At 34.3% G+C, this 15,521-nt stretch overlaps 1 pseudogene; it reads left to right on the plus strand.

Moving 5' to 3' along the window:
- Positions 1–14,427: 14,427 nt before the first annotated feature.
- On the plus strand, positions 14,428–15,174 carry LOC148768082 (secreted RxLR effector protein 161 pseudogene; annotated as a pseudogene).
- The last annotated feature ends 347 nt before the right edge of the window (positions 15,175–15,521 follow it).

A 15,521-nucleotide genomic window follows, 5' to 3' on the forward strand; every position in this document is an offset into this window, starting at 1 on the left:
GATTATTTATCTTGTGATACATATCTACAAATTTGCAGTTCATTATACTGCCAAACTGTCCAAAAATATTTGTAATTGAACCATTGTTCATCATTATTTTTGGCAAGGTAAAGACTTGGTCTTTAGACAACTAGATCTATTTTCTAGTAGTGTCTCAACATGAGAATTTTAATAAGACTATCTTTGTCTTGGTGAATTTAATCTATAAGATTACATCGTCTAGACCCTCGTCTTTCATATCAAACATTTAATTTTTATTTTTTCCAATATTTTCTCAACGTTCAAAAAAATATCATGATCACTATCTCATGATTATAATGTCGTCTATAGACATATACTTCCATGTGCTTTTAATATAAACACACTGGTCACACTTGTTATTACGATAATTATTTGATAACACAATTTTATCAAATATTACTTTGGAAGGACTTAACGGATTCCAATATCTTGTTATAAATAATCAAAAATTCCATAGCTACTTATTTAGCTTTATAGGACCACCCTTAATCCTTCTTTTGAATAGTCCATCTAAACCTTAATGGTTTACTACTTGGAAGAAGACAAACTAACTTCCACGTACATTCTTCCAATGTAGACAATATTTCAATAATTGTCCTTCGTTCATTTTACAACTCATAAGTTATAAAATCAAATCAAAATCAAACATATTGATTTTCTTTGCCATCTTGTTGTATCTTGGTTGTTCATCACTTGATGATTTACCACTCACACATATTTTAACTTGGTTGTTCACCACTTTGATGATTTACCACTTACACATTTATAAGTTCTCTTATTTACAATTTATTTATTTATATAATCAATTTGCATCAAGATTGACTATCTCGTGCACAGTCATTATTTATATATTCAATATTTATCCACTTGACTATACTAGGCCTTATATTAACTTAGGTACTTTTTTACCTTGGCCTAAAGACCCCCACATTTCTAAATATTAATGTGGTTAGGGCCTAAAGACCCCCACATTTTTAAATATTAATGTGGTTAGCTCGGGATATCTAATTTATGTGGTTAGGGCCTAAAGACCCCCACATTTCTAAATATTAATGTGGTTAGCTCGGGATATCTAATTTCCCCCAAAAATTCTAGAGTATGTATTCTTAGAATTTATCAATATGATATCCACAAACTTTTTCCAAGAGTTTCAATACTCATTTTTTAATTCATTTGTCAAAGTTGGCACTTTCCAACTTTCATTCACATAGCATTTAAAATCTTTGAAATCCTTATTTTTATTTTATTAATAAGGATACATAATGTAACAAAATACATTTCTTCTTTGGTTTGAGAAATATTTTGGATCACCAATATGATTTAATTACAAAGTATTGTATTTCTTTCTCTCAAGAAAGCACAAAAAGAGTAAACTTCTCAAGATACTTAAATCTTGTCAACAAATAAGATAATAAGATTTTTAATTTTTTTTTCTTTTCCTCAAAAATAGAAAACTCATCAAGATACTTCAATCTTGTAAATAAACAAGAGAATACTAATATCTCCAAATGGTAGTTGAACTCCACTATTCAATATTAAAGTTAGAATATACAAATTCTAATCTTAATCGTTCATAATTTAGGATTGTATGTCCTAAACATGCAGTTCAAAATTCAGCCGAATCCAACGATTTAATTCAACAAAACGAGCTCTTATGTAAACTGCTCGAATTTTCTTTCAGCAAAACATCCATTGTTGTTTACAACTATTTCATATGTTTGAAAAATCAAAATCCGATCTCATCCATTCACATTGTAGATCATAATCTTGCAAATGTGATATCAAATCAAAATTAACCAACGATTCGATCTTGTTTTATGTTCTTGAGACAAGAACTACTCATATGCTCTCATGAATTGAACCTCTCTTTCTTTCTATTTCATTTCAATCATGCTTTTAATTGCACTGTAGTATGATTCATATATAAAACATATCTACATCAATATTATAATAAACATAATATTTGACATGTGACCACGACTTTCATACTAGTTGATCATAGAAAGAAACAATACTATTTGATCATAGAAAGAAATAATAGATCAAGCATACTTTATCAACATATACATAGTATACACAGACGAGTACATAATAACATCAAGTTTGGATATTATTTCATGGCATAATTAATTCGTATCCAACATAGTTGATTTATATAAATATATAGCACGTAATCAATATGTGTCCATGCAATTACACAATTGTAATGAATTGGTATGGCTTACGGAAATAATAATATGTATAATAATATTCCTCTTACTAAGTAACTCATACTTAATATACGAGACAAGTTTAATCGTTCATAGACAATAACAAAAACGTTAATAATATCACGTACTCATACTTAATATACGAGACAAGTTTAATCGTTCATAGACAATAACAAAAACGTTAATAATATCACGTACTCACAAATTTCATATAACATATTCGAAAATCAATCAATTGGACGGTTCCACATCAAATGAAAATTGAGAGAAAGTTAATCCCGTATCAAAACTATATGCAATTTATGCAAATAAATATTGCATTTTCATGAGAAATGTCATGTAGTATAGCACATATCATGCGGTTTATGATAAACTTATTTAAATAATTAACATATTCGCTATTACTTTATTGCATTTAGGATAAAAAAATATTTATATCATTAATGTAGATACACAAATATAATGAATATTCATTAAGCATATATATTGTATAAGATTTACCATTCTTCCATATATTAAAATTGAACTATCATGCAATAATCCACCATTATATCATATAACATTATCAATTTATTGCACAAATAGATATTTTATAATCAAAAAGCGTACCCGATAAATTATATGTTCGTCAACTCAAAATTTTGTGCGTAGCACCAAATCGTGTCAATATTATGGCAGTGCTGAATGATTTATTCATATCTCTTCCGTTTGAAATCCGATTTTGTTGATTCAATATGATCCGAATAGCCAACAAAATTTTCTACAACTTTTATCTTCACGTTTTCTAAGATTCGGACTGGATCATGATCAAAGTAAGCCTCGAAGTTGGAATAGGTGTGCTGTAAAAATGAACCTAGAATGGAACCACAAAAAACATAAAATAATATTCATGAATCGAAAATAATATAAAACCTCATCATTATTCTTCTATTCAGTCTTTTTTCACCAAAATTTCGTGCATTGGACATTGGTGAGGCATTTAATATGCGACAAGTTGCATTGGTCACGAACGGTTGTAGTTTACATGAAAATGTGCATTGGCAGTTTTGACACCCTTTCGTGTTTTCATCATAACTTCTCCGTACGATCTCAGATTGTGATGATTTAATATGTTCTGGAAAGCCAACTTGATTATCTACAACTTCTGTGAAATGTTAATTTTCCATATTCTGACTTTAACAGCTTCGAAAATGGGAAGGAACGTGGACTTCATGTTCTGTCCGAAAATGAACTTTTTCCTCCAATTTGATTTTGTAACTTCTTGATTTTTGGCAGGCTATCTTTGTCTCCATTCCGTTTACCAATGTGTGCAGAAAACACAATTTACTAAATCACACAAATATATTTTCTTAAGATTGTTGTTCCCGGTATATAAAACGGGTAGTGAATTTAGTAAAATGGTCGAACAAATTAATTAGTGAAAAAACGAAAAGATTAGCCGAGGCGAGAAAACTCTTTCCTTAAAACAATATTGCCCCGCTACGGTGCTTACGGTTATTTGGCAATGGTCTCCCAAGATACAACGGCTAACTCGGCATATGAGCACTCAAAATCCCGAGTACAACGAACGTTACTTTGTGTCTCAAACTCTCAAATCGAATACGGAAGAAAATATTCTATGAAGAATATTTCCGGGCTAAAGAAAGAAGAATTCCATAGAACAAAATTATGGAATTGAATTGATTTTTATGTTGTTATTTAATCAAACATGTGGAGCTTTTTATTTATAGGTTTCCAATGGTTGTGAGTAATGAACACAACCCTTAAAAAATTAAACAAATGAAAAGGTGTGGCCACACCTCTTCATATTGTCACACATATTTGATCAAATAGGTGCCTAAAAACCTTTTTCTTAATTTCCATTCAAAAATAATTTTATTTTATTAATAAAATTCCCAACAAATACGCACCAGGAAATTGCAAATTGTAATAGCACAAAAAAAAAAAAAAAAAAACACTACAATGGCAATGAAAATCATCAAAGGAGAAGGGCATCAGGAAATTGCGAACCGCAAACTGCTAACATGCTAACAATAAAATGAAACATTGATATATATATATATATATATATATTGTTATAAAATAAATATTATATAATCTATACAATAATATATATATAGACTAATATTATATTATGTATATTAATAAGAGTGTGGAAGTAGAACAACAGAAGAAGTATAAACGAGAAAAGGAGAATAAGGTTGCTGAAAGTTGATTACTGTAAAGAAGAATGAGAATTGTACATTTTTATTCCTTAACGATATCTATTTATACACAAATAGTTACATGCTTTGTCATGCTAATTGGGATAATCATAAAAATGAACAAAAGGAAATAAAGGCACGTAGCTTGTAGAGACTTAGTCCACAAGTTACTTGACTTAGTCAATAAGTATATATTATTATAACATATATATATATATATATATATATATATATATATATATATATATATATATATATATATATATATATATATATAAAATAAAATATAATAAAAAAACTTCAATGGCAACTGAAATCATTCAGACGGCGTGGGAATTAATCTACTTTGTACCATGTAGTAGGACAAGCTTTGAGTTTTCTTGATTCTCCTACGGCCAGTTTTTGTGCAAGAGATGATTGCTTGTGAAGGAGCATCAACGACGGGTTGCGTATAGTAGAGGTGCTTCGGATATACAGCAACACCCGTTTTTTTAGAGTGGTGGACGATGATTCCAATGCACCAGGGCGGCTGCTATGATTTCTTTTCTACAATCTCGTCGCTAGAAGAAATGGATTATTCTCTCATTTTCCCATACTCACGTTATTGTTTGTGTTTATACACTTGGGGGTTGGGGGTTGTTTGGTTACCGCTGCTGACTAAATAGTATGATTTAGTAATACGTTCGGTTGGCAAGATTCATATTTTTTCAAACCCGCTACTAAAATTGAAGTCCGCTATTAAATGCTACTATTTCCTTAAATTAGTACCACCCACCCACCCCACCCCCCACATTATTTTAACGGGACAATTTGCTAAACATCCCTGAGCTCTAGTTTCCTTTCAAATCAGGACAGTCAACATTTTGCAATGTGCTGAAACTCCTCTATTCTTTACAGCCTCTTTCATCGCTCCAACCTGATGTTCTCCGTCAGATCCGTCCAACCCCGTTACACTCCGTTAAATCTGCTCCATCCCTACTCTCGCCGCTGCCATTGTTGAAAAGCTTTGCCATACAACCGCACACACCCACGCAGGCACGCAAACATAACCAAACACCTACATACGCACATACGCAACCAGACACGAACACACACACACACACACACATATGATTTGGTTACACTAATTCATCTCCGTTGTAACCTAATAATCATGGAAATCAAACCGAAAATATATGAATTATTGTTTGCTAATGGTGATGGTGATGGTGATGGTAATGTTTGTGGTGATGTACGCACAAGAGATATAATTTTTTTTTTCCCTTCAGCGTATTTAACTAAGTTGTGTAACTAAACTATGCAAATAACTTGTCTAAGTTGTGTAACTTAACTGTCAAAGCTATGTAACTAAGCTGTCTGTGTAAGTTGTGTATATGCTGTGGAAAACATCTATTCTTGTTTTAGTTTTCTCTTCAATATATTTTAACAAAGTCGTTGCTTATTAATATAATTATGCAAATCATTGTGCGTATGTTATGGGAAGCATTTGTCCTTATTTTAATTTTTTTTGTGCAACTAAGTTATGCAAAATCAAATCATATTAATAATTATTGTGCGTATGTTGTGGGAAGCATTTGTCCTTATTTTAATTTTTTTTCTTCACTGTATTTTAACTAAACTGTTGTTTAGTAATATATATAACTAAGTTGTTGCTTATTAATATGGGTTTATTAGGGATAACCCCCTTGTTTATATTTTCTAATGAGGTAGATCCAATTAATTTTTCCCTTTTTGAGATACACCCAAATTTGCCAACTTGGCAAAATATATTATGTAATTTCCCTTTAATACCCCTGTTTTATTTTTGAACGGCATTTATTTCCTTAACTACGTGATATGAGATTGCTGATACGTTGCCTAAAATCACGGAATAAAATTACGTGAGTATATTGGCGGTTTCTATCAAATCTTGTACAATCGGTTTTGAAGAATTTCTCCAGCGTTTCATCGTTTTCCATCGGATTTGAAGATTTTTTCACCGGCGTGGGAATAGGTTCGGATTTGAGCGTTCATCGTTGTCCGTCGTTAAGCGGGTATGAATGTGTTTTTTTTCATTTTTTTTTTCCGTTTTTAATTTCGCTGTATTTATTATCACAACGTGTACAATCGGTTTTGAAGAATTTCTCCATCGATTCATCGTTTCCATCGGCTTTGAAGAAGTTTTCACCGGCGTGGAGGTAGGTTCGGATCTGAGCGTTCATCGTTGTCCGTCGTTAAGCGGGTGTGAACTTTTTTTTTCGTTTTTATTTTCGCTGTATTTTTGTGCGGGGGTTGTTGTGTTATGGTGGGTAGACATTTTAAGATTTGTGTTGATACGTTGATTATATTGGTAGTAAAGTAGATCGTTTCTTAAAAAAATTACGTCGTCACATATACATCCTTATTTTGGCTGATGATGTTTGTTTGGAAGAGGATTCACAGAGTTGGCAGAGGATGGTTCACGCAGTCAGACCAGAGTTGTTTTATATGAGTGTCGTAGTTGGTTTACGCAATAATCGAGTGATAGTTGGTTTATTTGTTTATAACAGTTGATTTTAGTGTGCTCGGTAGTACATTGAAATACATTTTCGCAGTTTTTTTAACTGATTGTATGGGTTATGCATTTTCAAGTTTATTTTTGATGATGTTAATTTATTGTCATTCAAATGTATTTGCAGTCTATTTAATCATTTTTAGTATTCAGCATTTTTAAGATCGTTTCATGATTTTAGGTTCATATGATGCTGAAGTTGTTATTTCTGATGATGATGGAACAGGGGGTGGTGGTGAACTAGTTGGAGCCGTTGATGCCACTGGAAGTGAGGCATTGAATGCATGCTTTGTGCAGTTGTTCGAAGAAGAAGTCGACTGCATTCCTGATGATAGCGACGAGGACATAAACTCAATGAATTCAAATGATTCCGATGGTTGTTATTTTCCAAACCACCCTAAGATTTGATATGTTTAATTAATGTCGTATTTACGATGTAATGGCTCGGTAACTTCGGTTAAGTGTTAAACTGTTGTAATACAGTAGTATACCATTATGAATACCGTATGATACTACCATTATCATTTTATTATACTATTATGAGATTATTAATGTACTAGAGTTTTTTAACTCGACATATTGGTTTGATTGTGTTATGATGTGTTTTAAGTATTTTATCAAAACCCTAGATTGAAATTATGAGATTATTAATGTACTATTTTATTGGTTATGTTGGAATACTTTACGTTGATTTTGTTCTCAATGTTCTTGTCATTTCAGTGGTATATTGTTTGTAACACAATTTCATATCACTACTATAACCGTAATATACTATCATAGCAGATTAATGTACTATATTGAAATTATTAATATACTATGTGGTTGAATAATACGGGATCCATAGTCGATTAACGAGATCCATAGTCGAATTAGATCAATGAGATAGTCTATTACATGATATGGGATAGTCTAACAATATTAAAACACAAATCCGCCGCCATCACTTATCAGATCTAGGATTTTGTTGATTCTTCGGCCCAATAGTCAAATAGCTAAACCCATAGTCGAATAAGATATATGGGATAGTCTATTAAATGATATGAGATAGTTAACGTAATTTTAAAACACAAATCCGCCGCCGTCACTTCTCAAATCTAGGGTTTTGATGATTCTTCGGCCCATAGTCGATTAACGAGATCCATAGTCAAATTATATCAGTGGGATAGTCTATTAAATGATATGGGATAGTCTATTAATACAGATGTAATTCGACTATGCATCTCGTTAATCAACTATGGGCCGAAGAATTATCAAAACCCTATATTTGAGTAATCCTAGATTTGAGTAACCCTAGATTGGAGCAGTGACGGCGGCGGCGATGGCGGCCAACGACGATATCACTCCTAATTAATTGTTACGACCTTGGAGGCGGGAGCGGCGGAGGTCTTGGTCGTTTTTGGCGGTCTTGGAGGTGGAGGTGGTCGGATGTGGTGGTGGTGGAGGACTAGGCGGTGGTGGAGGTGTTGCTTATGGCCAATATCGTTGTTATCGTCGGTGGCCACCGGCGACAACGGTGACGGAGGTGGCGGCGGTCGGAGGTGGAAGCGTCGAACCCGGCGGGAAAATAGGGAGGGATTTCGGAGTGCAGAAAATCGTCAATCGCCGGTGTATAAATTTCTGGTTTTCTTTGGGACGTTTGCAGATTTTGGTAGTGGGTTTGTGGGGATAGTGTTTTAACGGGAAAATAGAGAGAGATTTGATATAATTTCAAAAGGTAAAGTAACGGGATTTGTGGGATTTGATTGAGGGTATTGATGGAATTTAGTAAAATATGGGTTTTTATCAAAATGGCAAATTTGAGTTTGGATCTACACCTAATATTTGTAAGACTAAGGGGGTTATATCTAATGGACCCTATTAATATATATATAACTAAGATGTTGCTTATTAATACAACTAAGCTTGCAAATCAGCGCGTCGCAGTTACTATTAGTTTTCCTAAGAAATTTCGTTAGACAGAATCCAGCCTAGCCGTAGCATCAGATCCAGCAGAGCGTGAAAGTGCGTTAGGACTTTTAGCAAAATTGCAAAATCCGCCTGTCTTTATTGCTACGGAAAATATTTTTTAGGGGCTTCTAGCTAATTTTCCCGAATTTAATAGGGGGTGATTAAACTAGTAAAAGACTATTTTATCCTTCAACCAACATATTAATTTTAGAGTGGTGCTATTTCCACCTCCAAAATATCTCAATTCACCACCAAAGATATATAAAATTTCATGAATATCCCTCAAATTTATAATCCACCACCATTCCTTATATTCGTTTAATCCTCATGTTTTCTAAGTTATTTCTATTTTATTTTATTTTTCTAATTTTTTTTTTAAGTTTTCTATAATTATTATTTTTAATTTTTTTGCAATAAAGTATTTATTACAAGATATTGAAACGTCCATATCAAATGACCTATATATTATGTAAAAAAATTTAGGAAACAAAATTATATTAAGCCAAACTTGCCAATTCTGGAAGAAGTTCAGGACCTTCCATACAAGCACTCTTAATTTATTTCTCCAAGAACGTGAATTCCTGTTCTTTTTTACCTTCGGAAATATCTTTCTCTGATGAAAGTATTATTCACTTAAGATGGAGAGGGTGAGGTTTTCCGTTAAAAACTCCAACGAAAATGGTGGGGTCTTTTTTTATAAATATTTAATAGTTTAGTGGTGGACGGTTTATAAAGTTGTAAAAAAATATAGGTGAAAGAAGAAGAAATTAATAAAATGGGAAATATATTTAATTTGGTGGTAAAATAAGATATTTTGAGTGTGGAAATAGCACGTCTCTAATTTTATTAAACAAATATTTTAAAGACATATCACATATAATACCATAATTTAACAGATTTAATACAAGATATAATCTTACATACCGAACAACTAATCTTATATACTCGAAACACATCTTTAATTACGACATCTGAAATAAGTTACAACAGTACATGACCATCAACCATCAACATCATCACTCATATCTAAAAAAACTATTGAAATTAAAATCATCGAATTTTATATCATCAAGATTATCAGGAACAGGTCCCGGGATTATGGACAACCGTGGTGATACCTCACACCCTGGATTATTAATTCGCAGGTATTGGCACGTGTTCTTCACCACCGTATTTAGTTATTCAAGGTCAGGAATCTCTCCAGAAATTCGAAACTCCGACAACGGTTGATCCAGCCAATATTTTTCTTCGTCCTCTTTCGTTAGTTTTTTCTTGCCTGAATTCTTTAAACTCTGATCGTGTGTTTGTTTCTTGACCATAGTGGACGACGGACAACCTTGACTACTACGAACCTTGTGACTCAAGTTTCTTGATCCAATATTGTTGGAGGGTTTATCATGGGGTTTTGGTGATGGATGAAGATTTTGATTTTGGATTATCTTCTCTTAATAGAAAGGGGGTTTTAGGGTTTTCGATGGCTGATCGGATATATTATGGATTGGCAAGGGTAGATTTTTTGATGGAGCTCTAGATTTGTGGGATCTCGATTTTTCTACGGTAAATTCGAGAAGATTGGTATGATTTGTTCTTGTCATGGATGAATATAATAGAATAAGAACGATTGATTGTGTGTGCCTGGATTATGTTCTTGTGCTTTAATACTGTTAGCATGAGGGATTAGATCAAATCCCGAGACTGTTGCAATTATTCTTTATTCTAGGAATCAGTAATTATGGAGAATAATTTGTTTCCTTGTACATTTATATTTCTTAGAATATAATAGATTTACGTGTATATATCTTCCTCTGTATGAGAAGAATAAAATAAATCGAAATGTTTTCCCCAAAACATCAGTTCTACATGGTACCAGAGCATTGAATTTGAGCAATTTTTTTTTTTTTTTTTAATTTGAATGGGAGATCCAGACCTCCCTAAATCAATTGTCATTCCAACCACAAATATGTATATTCCACCACCACCAATCATAGTCCAACAAGATAATTCATCTTTTCCCACAAGTATTGTATACTGGATGAAACGAATTTTCCATTATGGTCATAGTTAATGGAAATGCGAATTGGAGCACGAAACAAAGTCGGATACCTAACTGGTGAAACCGTAAAGCCAGCAGCCGGCGATTCCGGCTACTTGACATGGATTACCGACAACCACATAGTTAAGAGTTGGCTAATTGACTCAATGAGCCCCCATCTGATGCACCGATTTATCAGGCTGGCCACGGCTAAGGAGATCTGGGAAGCTGTTGCAAAAACTTTCTACGATGGATCCGATGAGACTCGCTTGTTTGAATTGAATCAAAAGTCTTTCACCACCGCACAAAATGGTCGACCTTTGTCCACCTACTATAATGAACTAATCAATTTTTTTCAGGAAATCAACCAGCGGATAATAACACAAGAAGAAGCGGTTTAAGGGATTGTAAATATGCATTCCATTATGGCGAGGCTGCGTGTTCACATATTCCTGAACGGGCTCGATGATGAATTTGATCAAGTTCGTGGCGAGATTTTGCGGAAGGACCCAAAGTTGGATCTAGAGAGTATATATGCGTATATAAGAAGGGATGCTCAACAAATGCAGATTATGGGAAGTTCTCGATCAGTCTCTAAAACCTCAGCCATGGTGGTTCACCGAAACAGGGGACGAAATAACCCACCAACAGGAAAAAATAATACTTTCCTTTGTAGTCATTGTGCTGAAACGGGACACTCGAAACAACGATGTTATGAAATCATTGGCTATCCAGAATGGTGGGATTTTTCAAAGAAACCAAGAAAAACTGTTACTGGCAAAGTAGCAGTAACAACGCAAGGGGACATTCGAGCAATTCAAGAGGAAAAATCATAACCCATTGTCAACGTAGCTCAACCAGGTATTTCTGGTAAGGTTGATGTTTTTTCTGTCACTACTAGGAATAGTACTTGGATTATTGACACAGGAGCATCCGATCATATGACTAGAGATTCAAATAATCTACAATCCATTCACTCATCCTCTCAATCTATTATACTATCAAATACATTAAAACTTGATTATGTCTTGATTGTTCCCACACTTGAGTATAATCTTTTGTCTGTTAGCCAAATTACCTCGTCCCTTAACTGTGTTGTAACCTTTTGGCCTTCGTTTTGTATCTTCCAGGACATTCTAACTTGGAAGACTCTTGGTTATGGTGTTAAATAGCAGAAGCTCTACTACTTGGAATTAACTAAAAAGGGGGAAAATAAATTCAGCCAGACATTTCAAACTAGCGGAATTGAGAAGATTCAGGCAAACGTATGGTTATGGCATAGGAGATTGGAGCATATTTCTTTTGGTTATCTCAAAAAACTTAGACCGTTTTTATTTTTTGATTTGGGTGTTTCGTATTTTAAATGTGATGTCTGTGAATTGGCAAAAGCCATCGAATTCCTTATTTACCAAGTATGAATAAAAGTTCATAACCATTTTTTGTTATACATTCCGATATTTGAGCACCTGCAACGGTTCCATACAATTCAAAAACTCGCTATTTCGTTACTTTCATAGATGAATGCACAAGATTCACTTGGGTATCCTTACTCCATCATAAAAGTGATTTGTTTACAACATTTAAGGAATTTTATAGCATGGTGAAGACCCAATATCAACGGCAAATTCGAATTTGGCAGTCTGACAATGCCATGGAATTCGTTGGTGTTTCATTTAAAGAGTATCTTAGCCAACTAGGGATAAGACATCATACTTCTTGCACGTATACACCGCAACAAAATGGTCTAGCGGAGAGGAAAAATAGGCAGATTATGGAGGTTGTACGTGCATGTATTTTTGGGATGAACGTGCCACGGTTTTATTCTGCAGAGGCGGTAAAATCTGCTGTCTACCTTATTAATCGCGTTCCTTCTCGAGTTATTGGCTTCCAAACTCCCCAACAACAGCTAAATTCCTTTTGCTCTATTTCGCATGTACCAAATCTTGAACCTAGAGTTTTTGGGTGTACAACATATGTTCATATCCCTAAAGTCTTACGAAGTAAATTGGACCCTTGTGCAAAACGATGTATCTTTGTCGGCTACTCAGATTTTCAGAAAGGATTTAGATGTTATGACCCAGTGAATAAGAAATTGCATGTCACTTTAAGTGTCTCTTTCCGTGAGAGTGAACCATACTACACCGGGGGTGTTTCGGGCTCATCTCTTCCGGGGGAGAAACCGAATGAAGATTCAGAGATTAATGGATTAAATAGTGGACAAAAAAATTGTGAAGCAGAGTACTTGGAGCTGGAGGCAATGGAAGAAATATTGAGTACACATAATCTACCCCATGATCACCCTACTACTTCTAAGTCCGACATGTCTGATGAAGCTCCAGATTTGCCTCATTTGTTGGAGAATGATGATGATTTACCACCAGAAAGTGATAAATCATTGTCCGAAGAAGCCGTATTAAAACCACTAACTGGAGAGTTTTCCCAGAATGTCCAAACTAGTGCTACACCTGAGGTAACTATCGATTCCCTTTTTAATAAGAATTGTTCTCCTGCTCGTTTTCCACCAAGATCAAACAGTGGTATTCCAAAGAAACAACATGAACCTGACCTCAAAGCAAATGCCAAATACCCCATTAATAATTATATCTCTACTCACTGACTTTCAGATTCATATGCTCTGATTGTTGATCAATTATCCAAAGTATATATTCCTAATAGTGTGCAGGAAGCGTTAACAGATTCAAGGTGGATTAAGGCAATGAATGAAAAGATGGAGGCTCTGAAAAAGAATGTAACTTGGGAATTAGTTCCGCTGCCCGGGGGAAAGAAAACGGTCGGATGTAAGTGGGTGTACACCGTGAAGCTTAAAGCTGATGGAAGCATTGATAGGTATAAAGCACGATTGGTAGCAAAGGGTTACACACAGAAGTACGGTATTGATTATCGTGAAACCTTTGCACTAGTAGCTAAGCTCAATACTGTTCGCATTCTCATCTCCATTGCAGCAAATCGCGATTGACCTTTACGACAATTCGACGTAAAAAATGCCTTTATAAATGGTGATCTAGAAGAAGAATACGCGTACATAGATCTTCCACCAGGTGTTAAGCTTAAATCTGCACAAACAAATAGCGTATGCAAGCTGAAAATGTCATTGTATGGACTTAAACAATCACCTAGAGCTTGGTTCGGGAGATTTACATCAGCAATGAAGTTGGTTGGTTACAAACAGAGTAACTTTGATCACACTTTATTTATTAAACGCCAAGGAGAAAAGATAACGACATTGATTGTGTATGTAGATGATATGGTCTTGACCGGCAATGATCATGAAGAAATGGATGAGCTACAGAAATATTTATCTACGAAGTTTGAAATGAAAGATCTTGGACAAATGCGATATTTCTTAGGTATTGAAGTGAAGTGTCACGATCAAGACATGGAATCTCTCTTTCCCAACGAAAGTATGTTTTGGACTTATTGACTGAAACTGGAATGCTAACATGTAAGCCCGTTGAAACACCGATGGAAACAAATCATCAACTTGGAATTTCTTCTAGTCAAAGCCTGGTAGATGTAGGTCGTTATCAACGACTAGTGGGAAAGTTGATCTATCTAACTCATACGAGACCGGATATTGCCTATGCCGTGAGTGTTGTAAGCCAATTTATGCATGCTCCAAGTGAAGAACATATGATTGCAGTGCATAGAATATTGAGGTACTTGAAAGGCTCTCCAGGAAAAGGGCTACTCTACTCAAAGAATGAAAATTCCACCATTGAAGGCTACACCGATGCCGATTGGGCAGGAGATTCATCAACCAGGAGATCTACTTCAGGTTATCTCACATTTGTAGAAGGAAATCTTGTGACCTGGAGGAGCAAGAAACAAAAGGTTGTTGCTCGCTCGAGTGCGGAAGCGGAATTTCGAGGAATGGCGCATGGTTTATGTGAGTTGCTATGGATTAAAAAAATTCTGAGAGATCTCGGAATTAAGTGTTCAAGTCCCATGAGTTTATTTTGTGATAACAAAGCTGCAATTCAAACTGCCCAAAATCCGGTACAACATGACCGCACTAAACATGTTGAAATCGATCGTCTTTTTATTAGACAAAAACTCGACCAAAAGATTATTCAGTTTCCATTCGTCAAGTCGGAGAGCCAACTTGCAGATATCCTCACGACAGCTGTCTCGGGAAGGATATTTCATGAAGTGATCAGCAAGTTGAGCATGATAGACATCTATGCACATCAACTTAAGGGGGAGTGTTAGCATGAGGGATTAGATCAAATCCCGAGACTGTTGCAATTAATCTTTATTCTAGGAATCAGTAATTATGGAGAATAATTTGTTTCCTTGTACATTTATATTTCTTAGAATAGAATAGATTTACGTGTATATATCTTCCTCTCTATGAGAAGAATAAAATAAATCGAAATGTTTTCCACAAAACATCAGTTCTACAAATACAATATATATAAGGATAGGAGATATATCCTAGTTGGATTAGAACTAATCATAGGTTTATATACTTGTCTTTTTAAACGAGGAAAATTGAGTAATTAAATAATAAAGGATATAGTTTTTTAATTATTATTTAGATATAATATATAAGACAC

The sequence above is a fragment of the Erythranthe guttata genome, chromosome 9 (genome assembly GCF_056151865.1).
Source record: "Erythranthe guttata isolate IM_541 chromosome 9, IM_541, whole genome shotgun sequence".
Lineage (NCBI taxonomy): Eukaryota > Viridiplantae > Streptophyta > Magnoliopsida > Lamiales > Phrymaceae > Erythranthe > Erythranthe guttata.